Source organism: Porites lutea, chromosome 4 (genome assembly GCF_958299795.1).
Source record: "Porites lutea chromosome 4, jaPorLute2.1, whole genome shotgun sequence".
Lineage (NCBI taxonomy): Eukaryota > Metazoa > Cnidaria > Anthozoa > Scleractinia > Poritidae > Porites > Porites lutea.
This window is the reverse complement of record NC_133204.1, coordinates 15,600,631-15,613,280: the sequence shown is the minus strand read 5'-3', so window position 1 is coordinate 15,613,280 and position 12,650 is coordinate 15,600,631. Positions and strand designations below refer to the sequence as shown.

At 39.9% G+C, this 12,650-nt stretch overlaps 1 long non-coding RNA gene across 1 annotated transcript in view; it reads left to right on the top strand.

Moving 5' to 3' along the window:
• Positions 1-2,893, top strand: part of LOC140935109 (uncharacterized) — a 12,750-nt gene extending 9,857 nt beyond the window's left edge. The window contains exon 3 of the long non-coding RNA XR_012165167.1: positions 1,999-2,893. This is a non-coding gene — a long non-coding RNA (uncharacterized lncRNA). The remainder of the gene's footprint in view (positions 1-1,998) is intronic.
• The last annotated feature ends 9,757 nt before the right edge of the window (positions 2,894-12,650 follow it).

The following is a 12,650-nucleotide window of genomic DNA, read 5'->3' as shown; positions in this document are numbered from 1 at the left end:
CCCTTCCAATCAGTATGACAACGAGCGATAATGGCAAAGCAATCTGCCAAAAAGTGTGCTCCACGTTCATTTCCTTTTGGGCTTATTAAACCCGTTTCTTTTATTATTTTCTCGTCTTTGTCGTTATCGTCGTTGTGATTGATCGAGCTCCCTATAAACGATACCTAACAAACGAATTCTTGATAAGGGACTACTTCTTTGAAAAACCTACGTTTTGATGAACAACTTGCGACGATCGACGTCCCCGGGTATCCATAGAGAGTCTCAACCCTGTAAAACTGATGTTTGTCTTGTTACTGACTAATGGCAAGTCACATATCCTGTTTCCAGGACGAGGTTATCTCTATTTTTAAAAGGCCTCTTCACAGATTACCCTCCCAAACCCGCAACCAGGGAAAATACACTCACTAAGGGCAGTCACTGCCAGGTACTCGCGGTTCTCTTACTTCCCACAAAATCAGATCAGTTAAATTACTCTAAGACGGGGCCTGCGGTGTATTGTCCTTATGCGAGACCAGGGGGGTTACGCAACAAAGTTTTAAACGGGGAGGCTCCGCCCCGAAGTCCAACCTCTTACCCTTTTATATACTATTTTTGATAGAAGATGTACCCCTTTAGTATACCTTCCGTTGAAAAATGGTACCCTTTTAACATTCCTATTTAATAAGAATACTGGAATTTTTTCCACAAGACCTGACGCCTGAAAAAATTACCCCTTTCGACGGAGCCTCCTCGTGTAGGGAGTTTGCCCACGGGGTACTGTACTATAGGAGGGTGTAACAAAGGCGGCATCTTCGGCGACGGCAACAGAAACGGCAAAAAAAGCAATAGAGCGTTTTCACATGACGTCACGGCGGCCATATTGGTGTTTCAAACAAGTCCTGTGGGAGTTGAACTCTTTCTTTTGTTTCAATAAATTTGCGTAGATACTGGTCACGTTGGTGAAAACGTTGTATAGGGTTATATTGGCAAAACAACAATTTTGCACGCGCATCACTCTTTTCCGTACATTTCTTTTAGCCGTCGTTGCACGACTACAGCGTGAAAGTGCCTTATTGCACGTTTTGTCGAGGACGGGAACACAAGACAACAACCTTCGTTTTCTTTTCCTGAACTTTGATACAGTCTTTTAAATTTCAACTCCAAAAGAATTTGCAAGCATTCGACGAAGTAAACGAGATGTAGTAAGCGCGATAAAGTTTGAAGCAGCGCGAATTCACTTTTTAAGTGGCGTCTTCGTAGCCGTCGCCGTCGTTGTTGCTTAAGCTCCCTAAATTAACGGGAAGTTCCGAGCAGGCAAGATATGCATATCATGCCGCTCAGTTAGCCAATCAGAAAACAGGATTCACTTCAACCGCAGCAGTATTAGCTCAGTTCAGTCGGTAAAGCGCTTGACTGCAGAGCGGGAGGTCGCGGGTTCGGTTCCCGGGACCGGACCAGCACTCAGGGTCTCAGAATGACTGAGAAATGAAGATACTGCCTTTGCCCTGCAAATGGCTACACCTTCACGTCACTTGGATGACCACCGTAAAATGTTGGTCCCGTCTCCAGTAGGAGACGTAAAAATAGTGTCCCCAATAAGTACTTTCGTGCTAAATACATTGACACTCAAGTGCATTTTTGTCCGCTCGCAGATCCAGCCATATTCTAAAGTGACTTTCTGACATTTTCGTCCTCCCGGACTCTGATAACTCGCCCCGGTTGTTCAAACGTTGCATAGCGCTATCTACCGGATAAATTACGATTCAACGGATAAGTATCGGGGAAATTTCGTTATTCAATGGATAGAGATTCATCCAGTGTATAGCGTTATCCACCTTTTGAACAACTGATGTCTCCTCGGTATAGAGAGAGTGGCCGCTTAATAAGAGTTGGACTGTACTTTCTGGACTTGACGTAGCGCAAGGCCAAAAACATAATACAATTTACGCGTTTTCAAACGAAACGCATTAGTGTGGCCGGGGTTTGTCTCATTTGTCTTTTTTTTTCCTCTTTTAGGTCGTCATTTTGCTATGAGATGCTATGGAATACTTTCTGTAGTAATTTTATAGAACTACAGATTTTTACAATGTAAATACTTGTATATACTTGTAAATGTAATCGTGTAAAGTCACATAAATTATGACCTAAATTTGGAAACCGCTGAATTTCTCGCATTGGGTCTGCGATTTTGGTGAAACTCTGTTCAACGCAAGTTGAACAAGTTCGCACTATATGTAGCCGAGAGATTTTCACGAAAAAATGCCGGCAACGACTCAGACCCCAAAAAGGCGTTGCACTATAACCACGTGACATTTACTCGGATCGCCAAAACTTTTATGCTATATTGTAGATTGATCTATATGTTATCCATGCTATATGTTAGACCTACGATCAAGTAAAGACGGGGATACCAGAGAGCTTCAAAGTAGGATGGTACCCTCACAAAATGACTGGGTCGAGTCACCTTAACTGATGTGTGGATCAACTTTTTGTTGATCTACGAAACAGAACTGTATTAAATCCATATGGACTCATTTTGGGTAGCCTACCTACTGATAAAGTGTACATCATATACCGTAAAATTCCGAAAATTATTATTATTTTTGGAGGGGCTTATATTCGGAGGGGCTTATCTACGGAGGGAAATTTGCGTGTCAACATCGAATGGGCTAGCCTTTTATTTGGAAGTAAATTTACCGTTTTTGCTTTGTTTTACTTTGTATTTCAGGCCAATTTTCCAAGTACAAGCCCCCGGGGGGCTTATACATGGAGGGGCTTATTTTCGGAATTTTAAGGTACTTACATGAAAGTGTGCCAAAAGTGTTTTTATCCTAAAAACTGATAAAATATATTACACTACCTTTTTCACTTCAAACTATCGCTCAACCCAACCCCAGTCCATTCTTTGTAATAAAACTCTTATTATACTTATGCTGGGTAGCGCTGATTTCTTACAGTTGTTTTTATAACTGTGCTTTGGTTTTGTTCTTTGTTTCTTAAATACTTGTAACACGTTTACTTCGCCCCACCTGGTAGGTTCAACTTCTTCTAAGAGAATTCAAATTTTTGTTTCATTGTTTTTTTTTCCTCGCTGTTTTCTTTTTTTCGGTATAGACCCTCACAACCTCAGTACGCAAACTCTTCCTCAAGGCTCTCTCGTTTTCCATTATGACAGCTGCTGGAGTTAGAGAGGTCCTTTTTCTCCTACTGCGCTGCCATAGTAATAACCTAGAGTGCCTGAGGACCAAGTTTTTACGAAGCACGCTTTCAGTAAAATGTAAACACAATTGATTTGTATTTTCTTTTGAAAAGTGATCTTTAACTGGAATCCGGGAACAAGAACAGCAGAAGTCTGCACGTTATCAAAAGCAAAAGCGGCTTTTATTTTTTTTTATTAGTGTTCTTTAACGACTATTGGACCCTCCCCCTCCCCGCGAAAAGACAGCCAAATAAGTTTGCTAAGTGTTTCTTTCCACGGTTCTTGAACCTCAGATGGAGGCAGTGGAGTGCGGCGAGAAGTCAGAGAGCGGGAAAAAAATAAGGAGGAAGAGAAGGAGAGAGTTTATCAACCCCTACCCCTCCCCCTGGCCGTTTTTCCTTTTCGCATCTCTTTGAACCATCCCAACAATCTTGACGCCTGGAAACACTTTACGTCCCTTATGTGCTCTCCGTGGAAAATATTTGCTAGTAAATGTTTTTCGCAATTTTATTTAAAAAACGTTTAAAGAAAACTGCTTGCAGAAATGTATAGAAAAAATAGCAAATATAGCAAGAATAACAAATTCAACAACGATTGCAAGCTGACGCAAAATTACGCAATCAAATATCGCAAGAATAAACAACAACAAATTAAGCGAAAGTTTAGATTTATAAAGAAGAAAGGCAAAGAAGGCCCTCTAGAAGTCCGCAAATTTCGCGAAAGTAACAACAATTTTTCCTGTTATCAAAAAACAGACGTTAATATCGCGAGAATAAAAACGATAATAAATTTAACACTTCTGGGGAATATTTTTCAGTGATTGGTTCTTGTTCTCCATCCACACCTGCCATAGGTAGATAAGTTTATTTAGGCCCGGAGATGTAGAATCAACCAAGGTCTGGTTTGAAATACGTACGAGCTACATCTCAGATCCAGCTGGAAAGGACACCAACGAAGACTCCAAGCGAAGACTGCAAGATCGGGGGATGATGGTCTATTTCCCAAATAGAGTCACACAATGCAGCCTGAGACGGCTGACCCGTAAATTCTGGTTTCCTTTCATACCTGGCGAAAGAAGTACAGCAAAAGATACGCTTCATTGATTTGTCTGAATTCTATGCTCAGTTGGAAGATTTTTAACCTGTGAAAACATCCGTTTCTCCTCGCCCTTCACCGCTGGGGACGTTTCGCGCGAAACGTCCCCAGCGGCAAAGAACGAGATGGAAAAACGGATGTTTTCGCAGGCTGGGAGATTTTACCCAACGTCGTTCCCAGGGCCCTTTCCTACTCGCCCCCCAGAAGGGTCGAATTGGAGAGGCCACCCTGACTTGTGTTTCACCCACCAGGCACTAAACCATTTTCAGGTTACCCCGGGTCTCTGTATCAAAACGAGGTTGAGTGCTCAGCCTTTGATACGCAAATGAGTTTTCATTCTCTTGCACATAGAAATCATTTTCACATGAAAGGATGTGCCTTTTAAAACTCGGAAGTGGCCTATTACAGTGACGCCTGTTGAGGAACTGTTCAAAGAAAGAATTTTAATTCTTTACTTTAAATTGTTAATTACTTTTCAGAGGTTTAGCAAAATATCGTGATTTGTCTGTGGCGAGCAGATCAATTATTTGCCGAAGCCCAAGGCTGAGGCAAATAATTGATCTGTGAGTCACTGACAAATTACGATATTTTGCGATAACCGAGTTCAATAGCTATTTTATCATTCGATCACCGAGTTTGTTTTTCTAATGAACATCCTTGGGAAGCGAAACGATCTGCCATTTTCACGCAAGAAAGACCGCAAGAAGGAGAAAAGCAAGGTTTCCTTTACGCATGTGCAGAATATTATTTGCAGCCAAACACAGTTGGACGGCATTGCGCATGAGCAGACCATTCATGCGTTCGAGGTACGAGAACGCAACCCCTAATTTGTGTTAGATGTTCTGTGCATTATTGGGTGTCCTGTGCAATTAATAAGGGGGGTTTTTTCGAGATTGCATTCGCCGTCGTCGACACACATTAGGGACCTTAAGATCCAGGACGGGAGCGAGGACGACGGCCGACCGGAAGTTGTTTTCCCATAAGAAGCATGCGCATTAGAGATCTGGTTTGTTTTCATGGTTGCGTGACCCCGTCGTGACTCCGTCGAGGACGGCAAAAACGCCAGTTTGACGTTGTGCCCTCTGTGTACTTGATTTTCTTTGGTTTTCTCAGAGATTTAGTCCTGTAAACTCGTAATGAGCTCTGCTCAGTTTGTCTCGACCCCCTCCCCGTCATGTTCAAAGGAAACAAGCAACAAAAAGCCAGCGTAAGTAAATATTTTTGTTGGCTCGTTTTATGTTTGTTGTTGGCTTCTGTCGTGCAGATGTTGCAGGTGTGATTTGTCTTTTCCTGTCATTTTTCTGCTTTCAATCATTGTTTAATGCTTATATAAATACCACTTTCAGAGTCATTCTTTTTTATTGAGTTTCTACTTGCGACTGTCGTACGGAGTTTACATTTTTCGTGTATTCCGCGTGAAAGAGAAAAACAACTCCAAGCGACAAACTTCCCAAGAGTGTTTTTCCTCCCTTTATAGAAATAAGACTACTTCTGTTGTGTTTCTGTGGAGTTTTGACTTGAATTGCTGAATAGCTGTCTCAACCCGGCTTTTGTCAAACCTTTCAATTTCCTCTCCAGTGGCGTGCGTTTATCAAAACTCCGGAAAACATTTCGGGACCGAAATTTTTCTTGTCGGTTTTCTATTGAACAACTGCACTTACTAGTGCCAATATTTTTGTATTAAATATTTTCTTGCATACAACCAACCTCTTCGGCATTTTTTCGTAGCTCGATAGCTCTTTGTCTCTTCCCTTTTCACAACAAAGTTTTAAAATAGGTCTCACTGTTCCTTACACTTGAATATGCTAAAATTACACATCATGCATGTGTTTTTTAACTTCCTACACAGTTCACTTATTATATTTATTTCTTAGCATTATATTTGTTTCTTACTACCAGTGGGGCTTACCTTTCATCGTAAGGCGTTTCTTTGTTGTCCTCTATTAATATGATAGAGTTTTTGTAGATTGTGTGTTGTTTCTTTCACTACTGTCATTGATAGTTTATTTACTATGCCACATTTCGTATGACAGGATGTTCTGGACAGAGGAACATGATGTCATTTTAGTCAGAGAAATGCTAGCGAACAGCCCCTTTGCTGGCACAAAACGTGGGACAGTTCAAAGAGGTCGGAAGTGGAACGAAATCTCTGAGCGCCTTTTGCAAGTAGAAGCCCCCAAATTTAAGGTTGACCAGAGAGGTGTTAGAGAAAGATATGGTCTACTTGCCAAAGCATACAGGAGGAAAATTAGAGACGAGGAAAGAGCAAGTGGGATTAGCACCCCAGAATTGACAGAGGTAGAGCAAGCCCTGGAAGACCTCATTGTGAGAGAAGATGAGGCTGATCGAGACCAACAGGAGACAGCAGCACAAAAGAGGAAGGTAAAGGAAGATAAGAAAGATGCTGAGGAAGTGAGAAAGAGGGCAATGGAGAGGCTGGGAGACAGAATGAAAAGAAGTGAGATTGAGGGAAAGGGGAAGAAAAGAAGATCAAGTGGAAACAACACCCTGGAGTATCTAAAGGAGAGGAATGAAATGTTGGATGAATTTAAAAAAGAGGAGCTGGAGCTGAAAAAGCAGGAGTTGCAGCAAGAAGCCAAGAAGAATGAAGCTATGATGAAGTTGATGAGCCAGCAGCTGGCACAGCAACAGAAGCAAATTGATGGATTCCAGACCATGATGATAACCATGTTTTCTAAATTTTTGGAGAAGTGAACAAGAACTGCTTGAGCAGATTTCATATGAGTGTGCAAGTGCATGATAATGATATTGAACCTTGCCTTCTTGTTGTTCTATTGATACTTACAGTGTATTTTAAATTTTTTGAGTGTCAACCATTTTCTCAAATATTGTATTTCAAAAAGAGCATTTAGAATTGCTATACTTGAAAACATGTTGAAAAAAGTGTTACACTTCTTCTAACAAAAACAACAGCATAGCATATTACACTGTATATACTTTTTTATCTTGGATTGTAGTAAATAAATGATTACTTCATTTTCATAGGTTTGTTCTTCAGTTTTAGCATATAGCATAATATTGGGGGTGGGGGAAAAAGACCTTGTTTTCCATACGAATCACTGCTTACATTTAGAAATTCCAGAGGGGTGGGGGTGACATTGCACACCCTTCCATGGACAGAGTATGGATATTATTTTTTTGGTGTCAAAATCCTAGACACAAAAGACATTTTGGAAATCTGTGAAGCACTGCTCATCATACTAAAAAAGAAATTGATGCAGACTTAACAGTATCTGGGCGACAGCTGCCATTAAAAGTTTTGTCAAGAACCCTTGGTTCCCTGTAATATTTCTTATGTGTATAATTCCTTGTGGAGATTTTCTGTTAAAACAAGCCTACAAACCAAAAACATTCAGCTATGCCCTCAAGTATGAATTAACAGTTAATGAATGAGGCTGAGTATCTTATGAAGAATTATGGAGATCGAGGAGGGTGTTATCCGTCGAGGCCATAGGCCGAGGCGGATAACACCCTCCGAGATCTCCATAATTCTTCATATGATACGAAAGCCGAATTCAATAACTGTTTTATTATTCATTCAAAATATTTCCTAGTTTAAAAACATAGCTAAAAACATGCTTACCTCCATCGATCCATCGATGTTCAGTTCATCTTCGATACTGTACGTTTAGGTTTGTCCAGCAAATATTCTCCAGATAGCAGATGTCGCCCTTCGAGTTGTCTTCTTGCTGTTCTTTCCATGTTTTTAGCCATGTTTTCGCCTAGTTCTTACTCTTGAAACGAGTGAAATGTCCGCCATTTTTTCAAGTTCCCAACCAAAACAACTCAACCTCGTCCCCAGGTCTTCTCGGTTAACGGTGCCTTAACCTGCGAAAAGCTGCATTTTTGACGTCATTTCCTCGTTAAAGTCAAATTTCTTCCAAATTTGGTCAACAGTAACTGGTTATGGTGAATTAAACGTGTGCTTTTAGCCAATCAGATTCGGTGAAATATTTTGAATGAATAATAATGACACTTAAGCAAAGTAATCTTCCAGAGATGGAGGGTCTAACTGGAAAAACTCAGAGGTTGTGTTACCATAAAGGCAAGTAAGTGCATTCCTAAGTAAGGCACAGACAATGTACATTTTCCCAATTGGGCTTAAATCCAGCTTCAAGTCTTTCTTAAAATCTAAAAATTTAAAATAGTTAATGATGTCCCCAAAAATCCACTCGACTGAGGAACGAACTTTACTCACGGACTCATTGAAACTTTGCATCTGATGTGTCAGTACTCCATACTGAAATGGTCTTTGCAGATGAACACGGTGGGGATATGCTGGATCACCATAAATACACATTGCCTGGCCAGTTGGTGAGAATGCATGCCTCTCAAGCTCATTCAACAGACCAGACTCATCCAGCATTGATGCATCATGTTTGCTCCCTTCTGTAAAAGAGATATAGTGGAGTTTTGAAATATTGTTGATGTTGAGCTTACAATCTTGAAATTTAATACTTCCTTCAAACCAGCTACAGTAATACTATGTAAAGCCAAAACCCTTGTGACCTTGATAGATATGTATGCTTATTTGAGGCTCAACTCATTTATGTAGAAATACCTACTAATAAATTAACATATAAGTTTTATGTTGTCTCCCTATATACATCTGTTCACAGGTACGGTAAGTTACAAAACAAATGTGTCTATGTCATAACGTACTGCAATGCATGTGAACTCTGACAATTCGTGACAGAGGTCACATGAATAGAATCATTTGAGTTCAGTCTGAAGAAAAAAGCCAACACTACAAGTGGCCAAGGGATTTAAAGAAATCATATGCCTCATGTTTATACCTTCCCATTGCCTTGGTTTTAGCCGAAATGAATAATTCACTAACCTACAGGTCCAAAAAGATTTGTGATGAGGCCATTTGGTAGAGCAACTGACTGAAATTTTAGTCCATGTACACGTTTGTGTCCATTGTATACAGCTCTTTGCATTTCCCCAGGGCGACAAATGGGCCTGACCGTGCCATCCACAAAACCAAAACAATTATCCAGGGCAGCACCTTTTGCAAAAACTGCATCTGCATAGACTTGAAGGCTAGCCGAATCAAGAAGGTTGTGATTGTACTCGGTTATTCTATGGCCATGGAGGTTGTAAACGAAGTCAACTACTGTGTTACAGATCATGCTCATCCCAGGAACAGCGTGACCAAAACGGGGAATTAAATCTGAGTACCTGCAGGGGTAGCTAAATCTTTTCAGCATAATGCATAGCCCTTCAATGCCATTAGTCACGGATCCCTGGCTGCAGGTGAAAGTTTCGGGTAAACCAAGGACTTCTGCCAGCACCGGGATGTCTTCTTTATGGAAGCGAAATTCCGCTTTACATTCATCGTCCTCCATATCTTCAAGATCAAATTTTCCATACTCTTCGTACGGAAATTCGGGATTTTTCGATCGATTTGCATCGTATAGCAAGCAAAATTCCTCGTCGCCTATCACTCCGTTGTCATGACATAGAACCAAGGCATCTCTTGCATGCTTAAAACTCATTTTAACGCGTATTTTTACACACAAAACATAAGATAACAAGCTGAACAAATCAAGCAACAGAGTTAGAGGAAAAGAAAATTTTTTTACTACGACATCAGCTAGATGACGAATTAAGCTGCCATATAAGCTTAAAACTTACGTCATGTTTTGAAGCCCCCAATACCCAAGATGTAAGAAAAAAACGCTTCCTAATCCACGATATGAAATGTTTAACATGCTGTAGAATAAACCAAAATGGCCAAAATATTCTGGAAGCAAAATGGCGTCCCCGTCGGCAACAATCTTAAGCTATTTATCCATCGCGTGAGACGGGGACCTAGGCCCAGTCCTTACCGTCCTTTGGCGCGCCGTCGTCCTCTCTCCCGTCCTGGATCTTAAGGTCCCTATTTGCCTCGCTTTGAGGCGCTTGTTTACGTTTTGCCTCACTCTGACGCGCTAACTCGCGTGGTGACTCGTGTGTCCTTGGCGTTCATCTTTTAAACGTTTGCTGACGTCTGCTATTCTGTCTTCGTAAATCGTTCATCTTTTAAAAGTGTGCTAAATCTTCGTAAAGCGTACACATTTAAGAGTTTGCTGAATCTTCCAAAACGTTCATCTTTCAAAACTTTGGCGGCCACTGTGCTACAAAATAAATCTACCGAGTTGTGTAGCTCGGCGGCCGTTGTGCCACAAAGTAAAACTAGAGATGTGAAGCTCGGCGCCGCCATTTCATCATGACTTGTGATATCTTCGCCCCGGACAAACGAACATTTTAGGCCTTTTTTATTTATTCGGAAAAACTTATAAACAGCCCACAGTAGCTCTTCTCAAGTCACTGAATTCAACACACTCGACCAAATTACTACAACACTTATTGAGAAGGACCATACGATATCACTAGCCTTCGAGGCTTTTTCATAATGATACACAGTTTAAATGGAGGTTTCGCTGTAAGCAATCCTTACGTTTAAAATATGCCATGATCAAATTAAAGCCCGGTTTCCATATGATTGCTACCATCGCTGTGATCGCTGAGAAAAAAAAATTCAGCTATCGCAGTGATCATAGCGATCATATGAAACCACTCTCCAGCGATCGCAGTGAGAGTGGTTTCCATATGATCGCTGAACTTTTTTTTCTCAGCGATCGCAGCGATCATATGGAAACCGGGCTTAATCTATCGCAATAACCATCCACCCTTCCTCCTCAACTGCTACCTATACGCCTTACAAACATATCGAACGCACTCTTCTAAGCTCCGATTACTCCTAGTTTGTAGGCAGTTATTTGCAGGTCACGTGGTAGGCTCTCGGCCAATGAAAAGAAAGAAAAATTTGCCTCGAATGATAATTAGAATTATCCTCAATCCTTCTTCGTTCCTGATATTTACCTTCAGATATAAATAAAATGTGTCTTTAAGTTCATTCAATAAAGAGAACACAAGATCTAACGCTGCCGATTTTAGTAAGGGGGTATCGTCTGGAAGGTATTTCAACATATACTCAATAGGTTTTGTACCACCCAAGTAAGCCTATATGCGGCTCAAGTGTCGTCCAATTAGTCACATGCATTACTGAAGGTGTTTCGATACAGTTTTTCAGAGGCGATACCGATATTTTTCAATCGCCTTAAAAGTGATTTTTTCCTTGTCCGATCGCCATAAAATTTTTACCAGTAATTGGCTATGGATTGAAATATGTGAAAATGTAGTTTTAAATAAAATCGATATTACTATGACAACAATAAACAAAAAACTTTGAAATTGATAAAAGCCAAATTTTGTGTGATCTAGACCTGCTACTGAAAATCCAACACTAGGAACTTAAAGTTTGGTGTTTAGCAAACAATCTCCGTAAGAAGTAAAAAATTCTGTATGTTTGAATTCGACTAAAACGAAAAAATATTTCAGACCTTAAACTTTCAATAGCCGTGATAGGTTATTGAATAAAAACGTTATAAATGACTCAAATTATTCTTAAGTAGCATAAGAATGATGCTTAATATCATATTTTGATACTAGGAAATTTTGGTGCACTTTCGTTCATGCGATCTTGAAATCTAACCCGTTTTCTCACCACCTGTATAAGTGTAACTTCATTCAGAATTTGGACTTTTAGCGCTTTCTTGTATATCTCCAAAACGACTCGAACGAATTGTTTTAAAATCTCTTCACATAATCTTCATAATGTATATAAAAATGTCTGAAACTTTCATTAAGACTGATTCACTGCAGCACCTTGAAATTTCAGGACAAACTTATCCTACGAACCGGACAAAAATCTGCGTTACAACATTCACTGTTTTGACGTTATGCTAATTTTTCCAAAATAATGCGCACTATACATACCTCCATGACTAGTACATTTTAGTTTGAATTTATCGCATCTTTTGAAAGTAAAACATTGACAATACTCACACTGAAATGTACTAGTCATGGATATATGTATTGTCCGCATTAATTTGGAAACATTAGCATAACGTCAAAACAGTGAATATTGTAACGCAGATTTTTGACTGGTTCGTAGGATAGGTTTCTCTTGAAATTTCAAGGTGTTGCAGTGAATCAATCTTAATGAAAGTTACAGACATTTTTATATACATTATGAAGATTATGTGAAGAGATTTCAAAAAAAATTCGTTCGAGTCGTTTTGGAGATATACAAGGAAGCGCTAAAAGTCCAAATACTGAATGAAGTTACACTTATACAGGTGGTGAGAAAACGGGTTAGATTTCAAGATCGCATGAACGAAAGTACACCAAAATTTCCTAGCATCAAAATATGATATTAAGCATCATTCTTACGCTACTTAAGAATAATTTGAGTCATTTATAACGTTTTCATTAAATAATCTATCACCGCCATTGAAAATTA